We start from the raw sequence: 17,565 nt of genomic DNA on the forward strand, positions 1-17,565 counted from the left end.
TCATGCATTTTAAGATCAGCCCATGTAGCCCAAAACCTTGTCAGAATTTGGGTTGTAATTGCTTTTAACTTATATATTATTTTGGGGGTGGCATTGTACCTTTTGAATCTTCTCAACCATGCAAATGGTAATTTCTTCCCATTCGTTTAAGTTTCTTTTGTGCTTTTGGTAACATCTTGAGTATTTTCTCTATAAAATTCTTACCCAGATTTTTTAGTTTCAGTCTTAGGAATCTTACAGTATTTTTTTGCTATTGTAAATGCAGTTTTTAATTATTCAAGTTGGTGTACAGAAACACCGTTCTTTAAGGATGATCTGTTGTATATTAGGATTGCTTAATGTTCTTATTCTAATATTTGATAGATGTCTTCAAATTTCCTTTTTTTAAAGAAAGATTTTATTTAAAAATTTTTTAAAAAGATTTTATTTATTTTTAGAGAAAAGGGAAGGAAGGGAGAAAGAAAGGGAGAGAAGCATTGATGTGGAAGAGATACATTGATCAACTGACTCTTGCACACCCTCAACTGGGGACCTGACCCACAACCCAGGCATGTATGTGTCCTGACTGGGAATTGAACTGATGAGTTTTGGTTGTGCACGCCAGCGCTCACTCCACTGAGCCATACCATACAGGCCTAATTCTTTGAATCTTGATATTGTTACTTGGTTAGGATGTCTAAAACAAATATTTTGTGTATGTCTGTTGAGAAATTTATATGGTATTTCTGTCTTATCTTTATATTAGGGCATCCTTATATTCCTTTGATAAAAGTCTTTGGTCAGACTTCAAAAATATACTCCTGAAGTTTATTTGTTTGCTTTTTATTTAGTTTTTTTTTTTTTATCTGTGTTGACAAGAATAGTTTATAATTTGATTACTTGTACTGTCCAGGACACATTTTGGTATCAACGAGATAGGTAACTCTCCCTTGTTTTTACTTTCTCTCAGTTATTTTATATAAGATATGAAGGGATTAGCCAAAGAACATACATGCATAACCCATAGACACAGACAGCGGTGTGGTGATGGCCAGAGGGAAGGGGGTGTGGAGGGGGCAAGGTGGGGGGAATGGGGTCATCTGTAATAATGTAAGCAATAAAAATAAAGTAAAAAATATGACTTGTCTAGTTCTTGTAGATTTACTATTTGTGTTTAAAACTGCATCTAGTGGTTTTTAGGGAAGCAGATTTTGATACTTTCATTCATATAAAGATTGTGGTTGCCTCCTGCTGGGTTCATGTGCTAGAGCCCTTGTTCTGGGTTGGTGTCCAGGTTTGTCACATCCAGTCATAGAATCTGTGGTTGTCTAGCCTCACTTCCCAACAATAGTTTATGACTTGTTTTTTCCACCATGTTCACTGTTCAGTATCCTCACAAACCTGTTGTCCCCAAGCCCCCTTTCACATATTTGAGTGCTCTGCCCAGCCCAGCTTTGTGCAGTGGTCCTAGGTGGCTTTCCGTGTAACCTGGGTCTCCTTGGGTCTGTTAACCTACAGAAGCCAAACTCTAAGGCCCCTGCTTCATGGGGCCCGGGAGACCCATGAGTCTAATCAATCTGTTGATTTTCTGTCCTTTTTCTGGTCCACAGCAATTGTCATCTTGTTTTTTTTAGCTTGGCTATGGTTTTACTGGTTTTCTCTTTTAAGATTTTAACTCCTTGCAATAGAGAGGCTTGTTAGAGTGGGAATTCATTGAGTTACCGCAATTGGAAGTTTCCTAGCACCTACTTTTAACCACAGACTATAGTCCCTCTTTAATTAATCACATTTTAGGCAACTCCCAGTCATCCAGCCAGGAAATTGATGGCTTGCTCCAATTTCCTGCTCCCTACATTGAATCCAGTGAAGCCCCTTTTGCTGAGGTTACTCTTCTTGTCTAGAATGTAAATAGGAAAAGAGGTCATGAAATTAGTCTCTGAGGATCTTTAGATGTCATCAGCCCACTGGTCGCTCCTCACCCTTGACACCCTCCATTTTAGACATAAAATTATTGGATTGAAATTTCTGTAGCTAATAGAAGACATGGGACTAGAACATCCAAGTAACCTCATTCCAAGCCTAATGTTTTCCCCACGGGATTAGTGGTTCTCAGCTTTGGTAACACATTTGTAACAGTTGGGACTTTAAAAAACATTCTGACATTAGCCTGAGTTAGGTGAACGGATTTTGGAATTTCAGAGGGTTGGTTCAGACATCTGTATTTTCTCAAAACTCACCCGTTGCTTTTTTGAGGCAATTGAGATTGAGGACTACCACACTGGATGGTGTCTCCTCTTTTGCTTAAGCCTTTCTTCACCCTCTGCAGCTTTCCTTTCTAGGAAGACCGTTACACTGCAGCTCAGTTACACAAGCTGGGTCATTACTGCACTCTCTGTCTTTGTCAGATTCGTCTAGGTTCCTCCTCTCTCATTTATGTTTTGATGATCCGAATTTTCAGCATAGGATGTCTGTTTTGCTGCTTCGTCATCTTCATTATAACAATAATGGGTTACTTTTAATTGTCCATTTAAAAATAACTCATTCTTTCTTCGTGTGTGTGACGAAATAGATATACAAATATGTATCAAGGGGACCTGAGCACTAAATAATCACATAATATTTTTAGTGATTAGAATCAGGTTTATCTTTGGTCCCTGACGCACCACAGCTTTATATGGCCTCCTTTTGGCATATGTGTGTGCATGTGTGTGTGTGTGGTCATAAACACTCAAGAAGTGCATTTCTGTCACAGGAACTAGCACCCACGTGACCTGCCCACTCTTCTGCATGGCTTTTCCAGCTCAAAGTGAGCTAGTTTCTCCCAAAGTGAGCTAGTCACTTTCCTGAATCTTGTGCTTATCTTTCCCTTTAATATCATTTTATTATATATGTACATTCCTAAGATTATATTGGTTGGTTTGTTATTTTTAATTGTTTAGAAAAAGAAGTCATATTGCTTGTAGTCTCCAGGAACCAAGTTTTTTCCAACCATGTCGTAATGCCGAGAGTCAGCCAGGTCATTGTGTGTAGCTGCGGTTCGTTGGTTTCGAGTGCCTCACAGCATTGCATGGTGCAGTGCTCTAGGACTCACTCACCGTTTGGAATGGTTCCTGGTTTGGCTTCCGAGAACAGTACTACTATGAATACTTTTGTACACCTTTCCTGGTGCACATATGTGTACGTTCCTCTTGAGTATGTACCCAGAAATGGAATTTGGGGTTGCAGGATATACGATTATTTAACTTTATAAGATAATGTCAATTTTTTCAATGATGTTTTACTAGTTTCCTCTCCCCCTAGGAATCCTGTATCACCACTAACGATTGATATTGCCATCCTCCTTAATTTTACACCCAGATGGGTATCAAAGGCATCTTATTATGCATTTTCTTGATGTTTCCTCAAATGTGTGTCGGCCAAGTGTATTTTTCTTCTGTGAGATGATTGTTCACATATTGTGCTCCTTTCTACCATTTTGTTTGTTCCATATGGTTTTGAGTAGTTATTTGTATATTCTCAATGCTAATTCTTTGTTGGAAGTATGTGTGGCAAATATATTTTTCCAATTTGTGACTTATCTTTTCCTATGTTGAGGGTGTAAAAATCACATTTTGGTGCCTTTTATCTTCTTTTCACACCATCAAGTATCCTCAAAACAGAACTAACACTTGACATAGTCTTATGTTATATTCCTTAATGTATCTGCATTTTGGTTTCCATGATTTCAAGTAACTATATGTTAACTATTTGTTGGGATCCCAGTGAAGGAAAAATATCCCCAGGGTGTTTATTTGCACTTAAATGGGGGGAGGGGTCTAAGGCCCAGGTTTGTGACTGGGAAGAAATATTTGAGGGATCACCATCTCTCAACTCATTCCTGTCTTTACTCACAGCTCCATGGACAGTTGAAGTGTGTTCAGGATTCTCGTCTTATAGAACTCTTCTGAAACACCATTCCCCAGAAAGCTTTCCTTTTTCTCCAAGTAGTAAAACTCCCACTTTCTGATAGTTACGAAGATACGTTTTGTTGTCATAATGCTTTCTCTGTGTGCTGCTTTGCAATCAGAGTTTTCACCACTCAATGGATCCATCACCAAGCAGCACATTACGGCAAACGCATATCCGTTTGCCTCTATTATTGTCATAATCAAAAGGCGGGGCTACACTGAAATATTTGCTTCGTGCATGCATATCTGTTATCCGAAGGGCCCTTTAACCTAAATGGTGTGCTTTCTGTAATGTCTTCGGTTAATGAATGGGTCTGTGAGGGCCTCAGAGCGGTGCAATGTGGGAAGAATGCTATAATTTCTTTTTAACATGCAGGAATTCTGAATACGAGAAAATGCATGCCAAATTTTATTGCTTCTAAATCTGAATAATTGTATTTCTGGGCTGTGCATCTGGGTAGATAATAAAGCCACAAAACAATTTAATGAAACATATAAAAAATAAAATGACATTACTAAATATTATAATATGAAGAAACTATTTTTTGCATATTGTCACCTAATCTTTCAGCCATATAGCAACAAATAATGCAACCATAATTGAAAGTTTTATTATCCATCTGAGTAAATTGAGCTCAAATTTACCTTGTCCTCGTTAGTTGGTGGGCAAGCCTATTGGGGTTACTGACAAGGGTTCATTTTTTGTGATGGATTATTTTTTCCCCTTTCTGTGGAATGTAAAGTGGTCAATAAATAGCCCTGCTGCTTAATCGATTCTGAAACCAGCTCTTCAGAAAGCCACTCCTCAGCCCAGTGACCCATGCTGGCAGCTAGCCCTATGTCTGCTGAGCTTCAGAAGCTGGCTCCACATTCTGTGAGCCTTCCTGGTCCTAAAGCCCCACAAACATACCTAGGGGCCCAGTGCTTTTTCTCTCTGTTGGCTGCATGCCATATTTCCTTATTCCGCTCATGCAGCTCTGGAGGGGATGGTCCATTTGCTGTGGGAAGAATTGGAGTGGATTTCTGGAATGGAGACTGGGGACTTGTTGATTTTGTGTTGCCTACCTAAAAGATCTCTCATTCCACTTTGTTGTAAAAGGTCCACAGACTACCTCCATGGTGCAAGGTAGGGTGGACGTCGTGCTGTAGGAAAACAGCCACCGGCATTTCTGATCTCAAGACCCATGTGTTCTCAGGGTGGGCCATGGGGTTTGGGGGATGTGAAACCTCAGGAAAAGTTGGCACATCTTTCTGAGGCATCTGAAGGGTTGTGGGAAAAGCACTTGTGATTTCAATAGTAATGTAGTTTATTCTTATTATAAAATGTTCAGGCTTTTTCTGTAGTCTTGGTTTGGAGAATCAGTTACCTGGCTGTTTCTCTGCTTCCAAGTTCACCACAGTGGGCCTCTAGCAAACCCCAGGGCACCTCACAGCAAGAAAGCCCAGGCTCATGTGCCTCTTTCTGATACCCAGGAAGCTTCCCCCCCCCCCCCGCAATGTTTGCACCGGGAAAGAAGCGGTTAGCAGGCAGGACTAGTACCAGTCAAGTAACCCTTCCAGAACTGCCCTCCCCTGGGAGAGTGCTAGAATGTAGTGTGGCCTCTACTTTTTGAAAGGGTCTTGCTCTCTTTTTCTGCTGTTTGGCTTAGATCAGGCCTCCTCTAGTCCATCTGGTGTATTTCAATAACTTCATGCTTCAAGGAGGAGGGGCTGGGCTTTTGCAGACGAACCAAGACCCTTACCCTTAACCCCCAGATGCAAATACAAAAAGGTGAGTGGGGATAGTAGACCCAGCACCTCACTGCTGCTAGGGGCTGCTGACCGGTCAAAAGTTTCCTTCATACACTTCCCCTCCCCACCCAGAGCAAATCTGTTGTGCTTTCTACCAGCATCCAAGTCCTTCAGCTTCAAAGATTATGAAGTCTCACAACAGATGTTGCAGGATTAAGATCTCACCACCAATAAATTCCATATCCATTGACAACAACGTCATGGTGATTTTGAAGAAACTTTGTTCAAATTAGACATCTGAGAAATGTGCTGCTGGTTCTGTGTCAAGCCTTCTGGCTTCTTTGCAGTCTCCCTTCCTGGGGTGATGGAGGGGAGGAGCTGGGTGGTGGTGGTAGAGGATGCTGAGCTCCGGCTTTGCTCTCCCTCTGGTGTGAGGCCACCTGTCTGCAGGATCCCAGTTCCTGTCTTCTCCACTATGACGTGCAAAGCAGGAGAAGCCGGAGGTGGTTCAGCTGCAGGGATTCTCGTTTAGGGGTGAAGGAGTGGCCAGCTCACTTCACCACAGAGCTGAAGCTATGCTCTCTAGTCAGCTCTTATCTGCAGTGGAACTGAGCATCTGTTCCCCTTTCACTGGACTCCCACATCTGTCCCTCCGCTGGCTCTGGGGGCACAGGGAGTAAAGGCTGTTTCTGATGGACCTAAGTTATAATAGAAAAGAGAATGATCCCAGGTCGAATTTGGGAAGCAAAGCTGAACAGCCTTTAGAAACATTTTTTTTTCAGTTGCGTTAAATATTTTAAAAACTGTGGTAAAATACACATAGCATGAAATTTACTACCTTAGCCATTTTTAAAGGTATAGTTCAGTAGTGCTCAGTACATTCCCATTGCTGTGCAAGCCATCTCCAGAGCTCATTTCATCTTGCAAAACTGAACCTCTGTAACTAACCGAACAACTCCACTCTCCCTTCATCCCCTGCCATCACCTGTCTCTACTTTCTGTCCCTACAAATTTGAGTCTGCTGGAAACCTCATGTAAGTGACATCATAGAGTATTTGTGTTTTGTGACTGGCTTATTTTACTTAGAATAATTTCTTCAAAGTTTATTTATGTTGTAGCATGTATCAGAGTTTCCTTTTTTCAGGCTAAATAGCATTCCAGTGCTTATTCTTTTGTTTATACATTGATCTATCAAAGGACACTTGGGTTGCCTCCACCTTTTGGTTCTTGTAAACAATGCTGCTATTAACATGAGTGTGTATACATTTTCTGAAGTTTGTGCTTTCAGTTATTTTGATTATATACCCAGAAATGGAATTTCTGGATCATATGGTAATTCTGTGCTTAATTTTTTGAGGAACCGCCATACTGTTTTTCCATAGCAGCTGCACCATTTTGCATTTCCAGCACTTCACAAGGTACACATTTCTCCACATTCTTGCCACCGCTTGCTATTTTCTGTTTTGGGCAGTGACCATTCTAATGGTGTAAGGCAAGATCTCATTATGGTTTTAATTCACATTTCCCTAATGGTCAGTGTTATTTATCATCTTTTCATGTGTTTCGTGGCTCTGGAGAAATGTCTATTCAAGCCCTTTGTTCATTTTTAATCAAGCAGGGTTTTTTTTTTTTAGTTGTATGAGTTCTTTACATATTATGAATATTATCACCTTATCTGATAAGTGATTTTCAAATACTTTTCCCTTCTGTGAGTTGTTTTTATACTTTGTTGATCATATCCTTTGATACACTGAAATTTAAAACTTTGATATAGTTCAATTTATTTATTTCTGCTTTTGTTGCTTGTGCTTTTGTTGCCATATCCGAGAAATTTTGGCCAGATGCAGTGTCATGAAATGTTTTTTCTATGTTTTCTTCTCATAGTTTTAGTTTTCATCTCATATGTTCACCATTTTGAGTTGTTTTATATATGGTATAAGGTAAGGGTTCAAATTCATATTTCTGCACTTGGATATCCAGTTTTCCTAGCACCATTTGTTGAAAAGGCTGACCTCTCCCCATTCCATGTTCTTGGCACTCTTGTTGAAAATCGTTTGGCCATATGTGTGGACGTTTATTTTTGAGCTCTCTATTCTATTACACTTGTCTATGTATCTTTATTTATACCAGTACAGCACTGTTTTTTGTCACTGTACATTTGTAGTAAGTTTCAAAATAGGGGAGTGTGAGACCTTTAACTTTGTTCTTTTTCAAGATTGTATTGGCTTTGGGGCCCCCTGAGATTTCCTACAAATTTTAAGATCTATTTGACTATTTCTGCAAAAAACCCCACTATTGTAATTTTGGTAGAGATTGTATTACATCTACAGATTGTTTTGGGTAATATGGACATCTTAACAACATTGTCTTCCAACCCATAAAGACAGGATGCCTTTTTCATTAGTTTGTAACTTTTTTTTTTTTTGCAGGTGCACTTTGTAGTCTTCAGAGTACAAGTCTTTAGCCTCCCTGGATAAGTTTATTTCTAAGTATTTTGTACTTTTTGATGGTTTTATAAATGGCATTGTTTTTTATTCTACTTTTTGGATTGTTTATTGTTAGATATGCAATTGATTTTAGTGTGTTGATTTTATACACTGCAACTTCGATGAATTTGGTTATCAGTTCTATTTGTGTGTGTGTGTGTATGTATGTACTATTTAGCATTCCAGTGCTTCTTTTTGGGTTTGTCCCCAAGCCCTAAGCACTCTGTGGCCTTCATTAGGGGTAACATACACCAGGCCAACAATGGGTCCTGGCCTTGCTCTGCGCCCTGTCAAACTACTTCCATCTTTATTTGCTCTTTCGACCCCCTCTCCTCACCATTTATTGTATCCTTTGTATATGGAATTATTTTAGTACTTTGCATTCTTCCTCAGGATGTTTCACCCTAATCAATTTCCAGGCAAATATTGCTCCTTATCTCACCCCATTTCCATCTTGGTGTGCCCACAGGAAGAAAATGGTAGCGATGCTACCATTTCTTACATGGTTTCTTACATGTAAGACTATTTTTGTATTAAGACATTAAGCAAATATTTCCTAAGTGAATCCTCTTAATTCATCAGGGGAGTTTCTTCAAGGGAAGAGAGAGAGGGATGGGGGTTTTCTTCAAGGGGAGAGAGAGAGAGAGAGAGAGAGAAATATCAACTGGCTGCCTATCTTACATGCCCTGTCTGGGGACTGAACCCACAAACCAGGCATGTGTCCTGTCTGGGAATTGAACCTACAACCTTCCAGTTTACTGGGTGATGCTTCAACCAACTGAACCACACTAGCCAGGGACCCCTTGACTTTCTCTCTGGTGTCAGTTTCTGCCCCCACTGGACTATCTAGTCATGTTTTCTCGATTAACCTGTTTCAGTGACTTTATTGCCTTTCTGGTAACCTCAGGGCAATGCCTGAATTCCTTAATGAGGCTTAGAAGGCCCTTGGGGATCTGACCCTGCCTACAGAGACCCTGAACTACTCCAGTTCTCTGAACATGCTCTGCTTGCCTCAGAACCTCTGCACTGCTCCCTCTGCCTGAATGGCTACCATCTCCCCAACCCTTATCTTTGGCACAGCCCATGTGTCAGGAGGGCTTTTTCACCTAGTATAACTGTGCTAGGAGACCGGAGTCTATACCCCATAGGACGATGTGCTTTATTTCATGGTATATTCACATAGTATTTTGGTTGTCTATTTCTGTATGTCCCCTGCCAGACTATGGTGTCTGCATACACAGGACTGTGACTTCCTCCTTAATGTCTCCTCAGGACCCAGCATAATTATAGGCAAGAAGAGGTGCTCAGAAAGGACACATAATGTGCAGATTTGGGGAGGAAGTACCTTACCCCGAGGGAGAGGAAGCAGCATGGGCAGGATGTCAGGGGAACTTCGGAGGAAGCAGATACCCTTTCTGATCTACTAAAGTGGGGGCAATTATAACTGCTTCATATAGTTCACATAGTAAAACCAAATTCTATGCAAAAAATAATGTTTATCGAGCATCGCTACCATTTTCTTCCTGTGGGCACACCAAGATGGAAATGGGGTGAGATAAGGAGCAATATTTGCCTGGAAATTGATTAGGGTGAAACATCCTGAGGAAGAATGCAAAGTACTAAAATAATTCCATATACAAAGGATACAATAAATGGTGAGGAGAGGGGGTCGAAAGAGCAAATAAAGATGGAAGTAGTTTGACAGGGCGCAGAGCAAGGCCAGGACCCATTGCTGGCCTGGTGTATGTTACCCCTAATGAAGGCCACAGAGTGCTTAGGGCTTGGGGACAAACCCAAAAAGAAGAGTCCTGTCCTATGATTTCGGGTTTTCTTTGAAGGAAACTACGGTGGGGAGAGCAAACAGCCCTTTCATCAGCCCAAACATTTTGGTCTCAGTTGTTACGTGCAGTTGGGACCAGAGCCTCAAGAAGGGAAAGGATGCGACACTGTGGTTTGTTGAGCCGCTCTTGTGTGCTAGGCGTGGCACTGGCCTGTGGGTACCACGCAGTGGCTGTCTTCATCATTTCCTTCCACTAATACCTGACAGCACCAGCCCATGTGACAGATGAGCAACTGAAGGTTGTAGACTTGACTACTTTGCAGTAATAGTTACTTTTGGTAAGAGTTGCATGGACCACATAAAACATTATGAAGATACTTAGGGACTTAATAACGAGGTTGGGACTAGAGGCAACTTTTTAAAAAATGTTTTTTGAAAGTAGAGAAACTGTTGAAAGTATAATTTCAAAGACCTGTATCTCCTTTTCATTAATATTTTAAAAACCAGGTAAAAATATCTTCTGCCCCCCCCTGCTGTGTACACCATGCTCTGTTCAGTACCTGGAGAGCCAGGAGAGAAGAAGCAGGAGTCCTGCTATGGCTCAGCTTTACAGACCTGATGGTGAATGTTCTATTCCATGTGATTTTAAGCTCTGAGGTCGCTGGGGCTTTGGATTTTGTTCACAGCTGTATTCTTAGAGCCAAAATGAGTGCCCAGTACATAGTCAGTAGATACCCAATAATATTTGTTGAGTGAATCAGTTAATAAATGAAAGTTCAGTCACAAGAAACAGTCAAAAACCATGCAAAATAACATGTTACCTAGCAACAGGATGTGTTGCCTGGGACTTAAGAGCAAGAAGCCGTCCAAAGACAAAGTGATGGCTACTGGCTGCCATTACTGGAGACATAGGGGCTGCCATTTGCTGTTCTTAGAATGGACTTGGACTTGGGTGTTGGAGGGTGAGCAAGTGGCTAGGAGTAGAAAGGACAGTTCAGGATATGAGAGAGGTCTGAGTCAAGCACAGGCATTGGGAGGATGCTGAGTACAGCTCAGCAAACGAGGCTTCAAGCCTGGGCGGAACCTGCCCAGGATGTAGCACTTGGAAATGCGGAGATGTAAATCCCTGCAATCTGGCTGCAGAGCTGGTCCACATTCTTTTGATAAATCTGCATGATGGATGGGAGGAGAAAGATTGTGAGGAGCTATTCGATAGCAGGGAGTAGCTGTGAGGTGGGATTTTCACTTATGTTCCGACCACGGAGGTCTTCCTGGGGCTTCCTTTCCACCACTTGGAAAGTGGGGACAGAATTTACATGGCCATTTCTAAGTAGGTGAGTATTAATGAGAGAGCCACTTGGAAATTCCTGGGTGAAAAGTAGTGCACAAAGACATAGCATTTCTGTACCAGCAAGTGGTGGAAAATAATGGGCATTTCAAAGAATATTATCATACAACTTGATTTTTGCATAGAGAATTCAGACAGACTGCTTTTGCAGACTTAAATAATCCCAGGATGAAAGGTACTATATAAATGCAAAGTATTATTATTATTATTATCCAGTGGTAGAAAAGAAGGGCATTTCAAAGAATGTTTCAGTACAATGCAATTTTATTTTGCACAGAGAGTTCAAGGGAAAAAGCTTTATTTTATAGACTTAAATAATATCGTTATGGAGCTACAGTAAAATAAATAATACAGATATGGCGTTAAAATAAATAATACAGTTAGAAGGCTTAAATAAATAATGGTGGAGAAAGAAGAGAAATTAAGAGTCCTGGGAGAAGGCGGGGGGATGCAATTTTGAATTACAAGTAGTAGAGAGTTGAGGTTCAAAAAATTGTAAAATATTCAGGGTATTTCTACACTGACCAAAAAAAAAAAAAAAGGACAGTTCACAATTAGGAGTGTGATCTGACAGCATTGTTAGTATTTAGTGATAGACTTTCCCTACTGTTCAGTGAATGAAGTGTGAAAATTTTTGGCTGAAAAGTTAAAAATAACCATTTTATGGCTTTTACACAGAACTACTTCCTAACCCTCCTTCCCTAATTCTTATTCCTTAATCTGCCCCTCATTTCCTTTGTCTAATTATGTAAGAAGTTACTTCATTTTCTACCCGTTTCAGAGCTGCCGCCTTTAAAAAACCCATTTCATCCTGTACCCCACTATCCACCTTTCTCCTCAGTGTATGGGGGTACTCTGCAATTTGTGGTTCTGATGTTTCTTTAGCGCCTGTATTCTATCTTGTTATACAGACAGGGTTGCAACATTCGGGCAGAATAGCTGAACCTCTTCTTCAGCCATAAACTTGAGCTGGGAGACTTTAGATCTGGATTCTGAGGCAAAGGAAATGGGTGTTCTGGGGAAGGAGCAGGTACGGGCTGCCATTAGCCCTGGGGATGGTTTCTGAGCTTGAGAGGGGAACCAGAATCAGGCCCCTGTGGGTGGGAGAATTGGAGCAGGAAGGGAACTGGGGAGTCGGAGAGCTGAAGGCAAGGTGGGACTTTGTCCTCCCTAGGAGAGTGTGAGATTCGGAATTCTCTAGCCTGTGGGAGGACGGAATAGACCTCGAAGTGCAAAGGCCAGGAAATATTCATACTTGTGCTTGGAGGGCAGAGAGATGCCCAAGAGGTCATCCCCTTGATGTTTGGGGCATCTTGACCTGGGAGAAGGAAGGGGTCTAGGATGCAGCTGCAGGGTTTTAGGATGGGCTAGGGGGCCTCATGCATTTCACTCTCAGCCCAAATTTTGGCAAACCGGGTCTTCCCTGTGCTTGAGGGACTTTTTAAGATCTTAGGGCAATGGAGAGAAAGTTCTTGCTCAGGAGATCAGTTCCCTGCTGAGGACTCGTGCCAGAGCATTACCTTTTCATTCTCTACCCAGATATACTTTTAAACGCAGAGGTGTCGTGTGTTTGCCAAGAACCTGGCCGTCAAAGCCCATCTTTAGGTCACAGCCTCTTTTAACCCAGCCTTGGTCCCCTTCAGCCCAGCTCCTCACGTTTGGGTGGCTTAAAGTAGTTACCTTGTCACTTATCATATATTTTCTTTTCTTTTGATGAGTCTGTCTCACTGGGTGGGTTTTACTTCAGGAACCACACGATGAGTTATTGTTTTCTCTCATTTCTTACAGCTCATCTTGCTCAGGTCTAGGCACATGGTCATTGTTCAGTGGAAAGAGGCAGGATGCTGTGGCTGGGAATGCAATTGGGAGGAATAAGAAGAGACTTGAAAAAGCCCCAACCACAAGCCTCCTGTCTACAGGATGCTTGATGCCCCTTTGAGTTTCCTCCTTGGCACTTGAGGTTACCTGTTTATTTGGACAACCCCCCAGGGAGGGAGTCAGGAAAACCCTGGGGGTGGAGGGCACTATTTCCCTGGGAGCAAGGAGATGATGAATTGGATGTGATGCTATGTAACTTTGAGGGGGAAGAAAAAAAACAAAACAAACGAAATAGAAAGGCATGGAAAATATAAATAAAAAGAAGTGCAAAGTTTTATTGTCAACTGCTGCTGTCACCTCCCGAAACTACAGTCATATCTAAGAAATATGTGACATACTAATAGGAAGTAATTTACCCAAGGATGTTTTTGTGCCTGGAATTGCCTTCCCTGCTCAGCTGTGGGAACTTTGCGAGTGTATATGCATGAGAGCCGGCGCGATGCTTCAGAAACTTCCCAATTTGTGCACAATGTGACTTTTATAAGGCCATTAAACTCATCTTGGGGAAAAGTGCTCTGGAAAACAGTGATACATGGGGTCTCAAGGAGCGCGTGAAGGCAGACCGAAATGGCAAAATGATGACCAAACCCTCTCGGGTAAAGTGACTTTGAGGGGGTGCTGTTTCTCTGCTCACCCTCATGCCCAATCCTGATTTCTTTCTCTTTCTCTGCCCTTAGGGTTCCGCCAGTGGCGACTGGGCCTTCATCTGCTTTGGCTTTGATCCAAAGAGCACTTCACTTATTCTTGCTGTGGTTGGGTGGACCCTCTGGGACCTGAGGTTGGGACGCAGGCATTTGGGGTTTAGCTCTCAGCCCAGAGACAGCTGCAGAGCCATGGTGACCCCAGGGAGCTGGCAGTGGCGCTCCATCACTGCCTCAGTGAGGCTCCACAGAGGCCACACCCATGGACGGGAGTGCTGGCTTTTCACCAGCATGAGCATCCCAAGTCCTTGTCGGGTGGGGCAGAAAGAAAATAGGCTAGGGAAAGGAGGATAAAGAAAGAGGCAGGAGGAGAGAAGCTGGAAAGCTTGTGGCAATTGCAAGACAGTGGAAAGAGAGAGAAGGAGTACAGACGAGAAGAGCCTAGCACAGGGAGAAAAGGAAGACGGGGAGGAGAAAGAAGAGGAAAAGGAACAGAAGGCTGTCCTGCTCATGTTTTCTCCTCAGGTGTCTTCCTATGCTTGTTCTGTAAGCAGAGGCAGGGCCATGATCAGAATATAGAAACCGTGAAGTAATAACACCAAAGATAAGAGAGCTGCCTATCAGTGTGGGTATCACTCATGGGAGAGCAGGTAGCCATTCGAGTGTTCCCTGCAAGCTGCTTCTTTGAAGTGCAGCCCGCTTGGGAGAGGGCACTGTGCAGCCTTCAGCATGCGGAAGGAGCTGGTCAGGTGTTCTCTGTGCTGAGTGGGGAAGCTGGAGGCCCTGAGCTTCCAGTGTGGTTGGGGGATTACCAAGTTAAGAAGTCAAGGGATGGATGGTGCAGGGAGGGCTAGGAAGAGGTGGGAGCATACCTGTCCAGCCTCATCACTTGACCAGAGGGCAGATTCTGGGTGCAGAGCCACCAGGAAGAGGACCTGAGGGTGCCCACTGGGTGCAGATGACTAGGTGGGGACAGGGGCAGGGAAGGAAGTGGGGTGCCTTTAATTCGTACTCTGGCCTGTATGTCTCTCCCTGTGTCCTAGCTTGGGAAAAAAGGAAATGAGCCCTTTATCAATTTTTAATAAATTGAAATGACAAATAATCCATTTAATAAATTATTAACTGAGAAAATTACTGAAAACTGAAATATCAAACAATCGTGAGCAAATGCTCAAAGCAGCGTGTTTATTAATAATGAGTCCTGCTGCAGGAGAGCACTGAGGCTGAGGTTCCGACACAGCCACTGCGGCCCAGTGCGTCAGGGGACCCCGGGCTGAGACATTCGCAGGGCCACGCCTGGGTGCCAGTGTGAGGACAAAGAAAAACGGAGCAGTTTCCTTAGCCCTTGGAACCTGCAGCTTGACAGCTCGCAGGTAGTTCTTGGGTAGGTGGTACCGGGATATGACACTTTGATGGCACCAAGGTGAAGTCCCCAGATTCTGCTCTCATGGTTCTGGAAGGTGTCCAGAAATAATCTCATCCCTGGGATTTAGTTCTTTAAATCAAGAGCTTTGTGTTCAGAAAAAATTTTGTGTGTGTGTGCATGCGTGCACGTGCATGAAATTTTGTATATATAAAGGGTGATGTCATCCTCCAATCTGCTTGGTGTGATTATCAGCTGAGCTGGCTGCCCCACAGCAGCCTCACAGGCCACAATGGGAGGCCTGAGATGCTTTGTGACAGACAGCAGAAGGCCTCGTATGAGGGCCCTGGCTGGTGACAGCTTCCGCACTGTGTGGAGAGGGGACTGTGAGCTATTTCAGGGGTCCTGTCACGCAGTGCCCCTGGTCAGACTCCTTTATTGCTCCTGCAAGACTTTTGGAGGTCATGGAATCCTTGCCATCATCTATACTGAGAAATGGAGATTTAGAGAGAGGAGGGACTAGCCGGCTGTGTCAGGGGTAGAGGTGGACAGCTGCTGTCCAGGGCCCAGGACTCTGGTCCCTTGCCCTGTGCATGGTGCTCCAGATCTTCAGGCCTGTCTTAAGCTGCTGCTTCTCCAAGAAGCCTCCTTCTGACTCCATGGTCTCCCGTTGCCCCTCTCAAAACTTCTGCCTTTGCATGTGATCCCACAATTCTACCGAACGTACTGGCTGAGGAGGCCTCCTATCATGTTGCCGGCTGGGGTCCTTTCTGTGTTGGCCCTGACCTGTGGCAGGAGACAGAAGGCATCATTTCCCCCAAAGGGCTTGCTTTCTCTAGAAGCAGAACAAGCCAGCCTGTTTGCCTCTGCTCTCCTAGGGCTGCGTTAACCTGCAAACACATTGTCTCTGTCATAGTCCCGCTGTAAAGCTCAGGGCTGGTCAGGTGACCTCCCGTGTCCTAGTTCCTTTATCTGTAAAATGGGGATAATAATAAACAGGATAATTTGATGACTGGGATTGAAAGAGTCCCATTATAAAAATACAGTGCAGCACTTGGGGATGACAGGCTGTAGGCTTGAAGATGGTGCTGCAATGGGTATTTTTAGGAAGAAGGGAAGCAGAGAGGGAGGAGGTGGTTTATAAATGTTTGTTGCATTAAAAAATGTGCTAGTTTGAATTGTGCAGAACAGAGTATCATTTGTTTCTAGAAAAATTCACTGCTGTGGAAATGAATTAGTTTACATTGAATATGTGATGGTTCAGAGAAAGGGATATTAACCCAATTTGCATTTCTCTGAGCTGAAATAAATTACTGCCGTGTTTGCACTAGTTGGGTCAACTGGATATGACTGGGTAGACCCACAGTAGGGAGGGCTTCCCTGGGCTCAGAGGGTTACGATCTGGTCAATGCGTGCAGATCAGCGAGTTTCCTCCAAATGGGGGTTTACTAACCTTTTGAGGGGACTGTGGGCCTGTTTTGGGGTCTGTTGAAAGCAGCTCACAGACCCACCCCACACAGTTGTGTACGGATCTCAGCACTGTCCAAGTCTCCCAGGCCGTAGTGGTCCAAGGGTGAAGGCTTCCTGTTCCAAAGGAGCAGTGCCCATTGTCTCATGCCTTGATCACAGCACTGGTTGTGATCAGAGTCCAATTTCTGAGGCTCCTCCCATCCATGGAAACAAAACAGGTCTTTGCTTCTGAAGGGGGGTTTAGCCAAAGACAAGGCCATGTATGTGGTCAGAGCTGGGGGCTGTGGGCATTTCAGACCTGTTCAGAACACGGTCCCAGCTGTGAGGAGGAGCTGGCTATACCACCTGCAACCCTGTTAATTTGGAATCGCTTTGGGGGCCCACCTGGCAAGCCATAGCCCCTTTCTCCCGCACTTCTCTTTGCTCATGCCTGCTGAAATTACATGCTGAGCCAAACTGAGTGCTCCTCAAGGTCAAGGAGGTGCTGGTGTCTGGGATCCTCCAAACCTGGCCTTGGCCTTGGCCTTGGCCTGGCCTCCAGGAATTCCCCATTAGTGTGGGAAGAGCACAAAGTTGTTAAGCTCTTTAATGCTGGACAAATGGGGCATTAGCCAGAGGCAGGCAATTTGTAAACTCTGATAGCATATAGGAACAGCAGGTGACTATTGTAGATGGACACCAAAGGTAAAGGTAAGTCCAGAAGACATGGAAACTAGAAGTATTCAGAGAAATGTGCCTGGAATGTGTTGTTAGCTTTTGTACTGAAAGAGCTTCAGCTTCTCCGAGTCAGAGGGAGCATGGGGTGGAGGATGGAGGGTGCAGAAAATCATCTGACCTTTCACCCAGTGGAAGGTGGCAAAACTAGCCAATCAGCACCCCATGGCCAGAGAGCCTTCCTCACTTTTATTGGAAAGTGGCAACTACGCAACAATGGGATGATAA

This window comes from Artibeus jamaicensis, unplaced genomic scaffold (assembly GCF_021234435.1).
Source record: "Artibeus jamaicensis isolate MK-2021 breed Jamaican fruit bat unplaced genomic scaffold, CSHL_Jam_final contig_354, whole genome shotgun sequence".
Taxonomy (NCBI): Eukaryota; Metazoa; Chordata; class Mammalia; order Chiroptera; family Phyllostomidae; genus Artibeus; species Artibeus jamaicensis.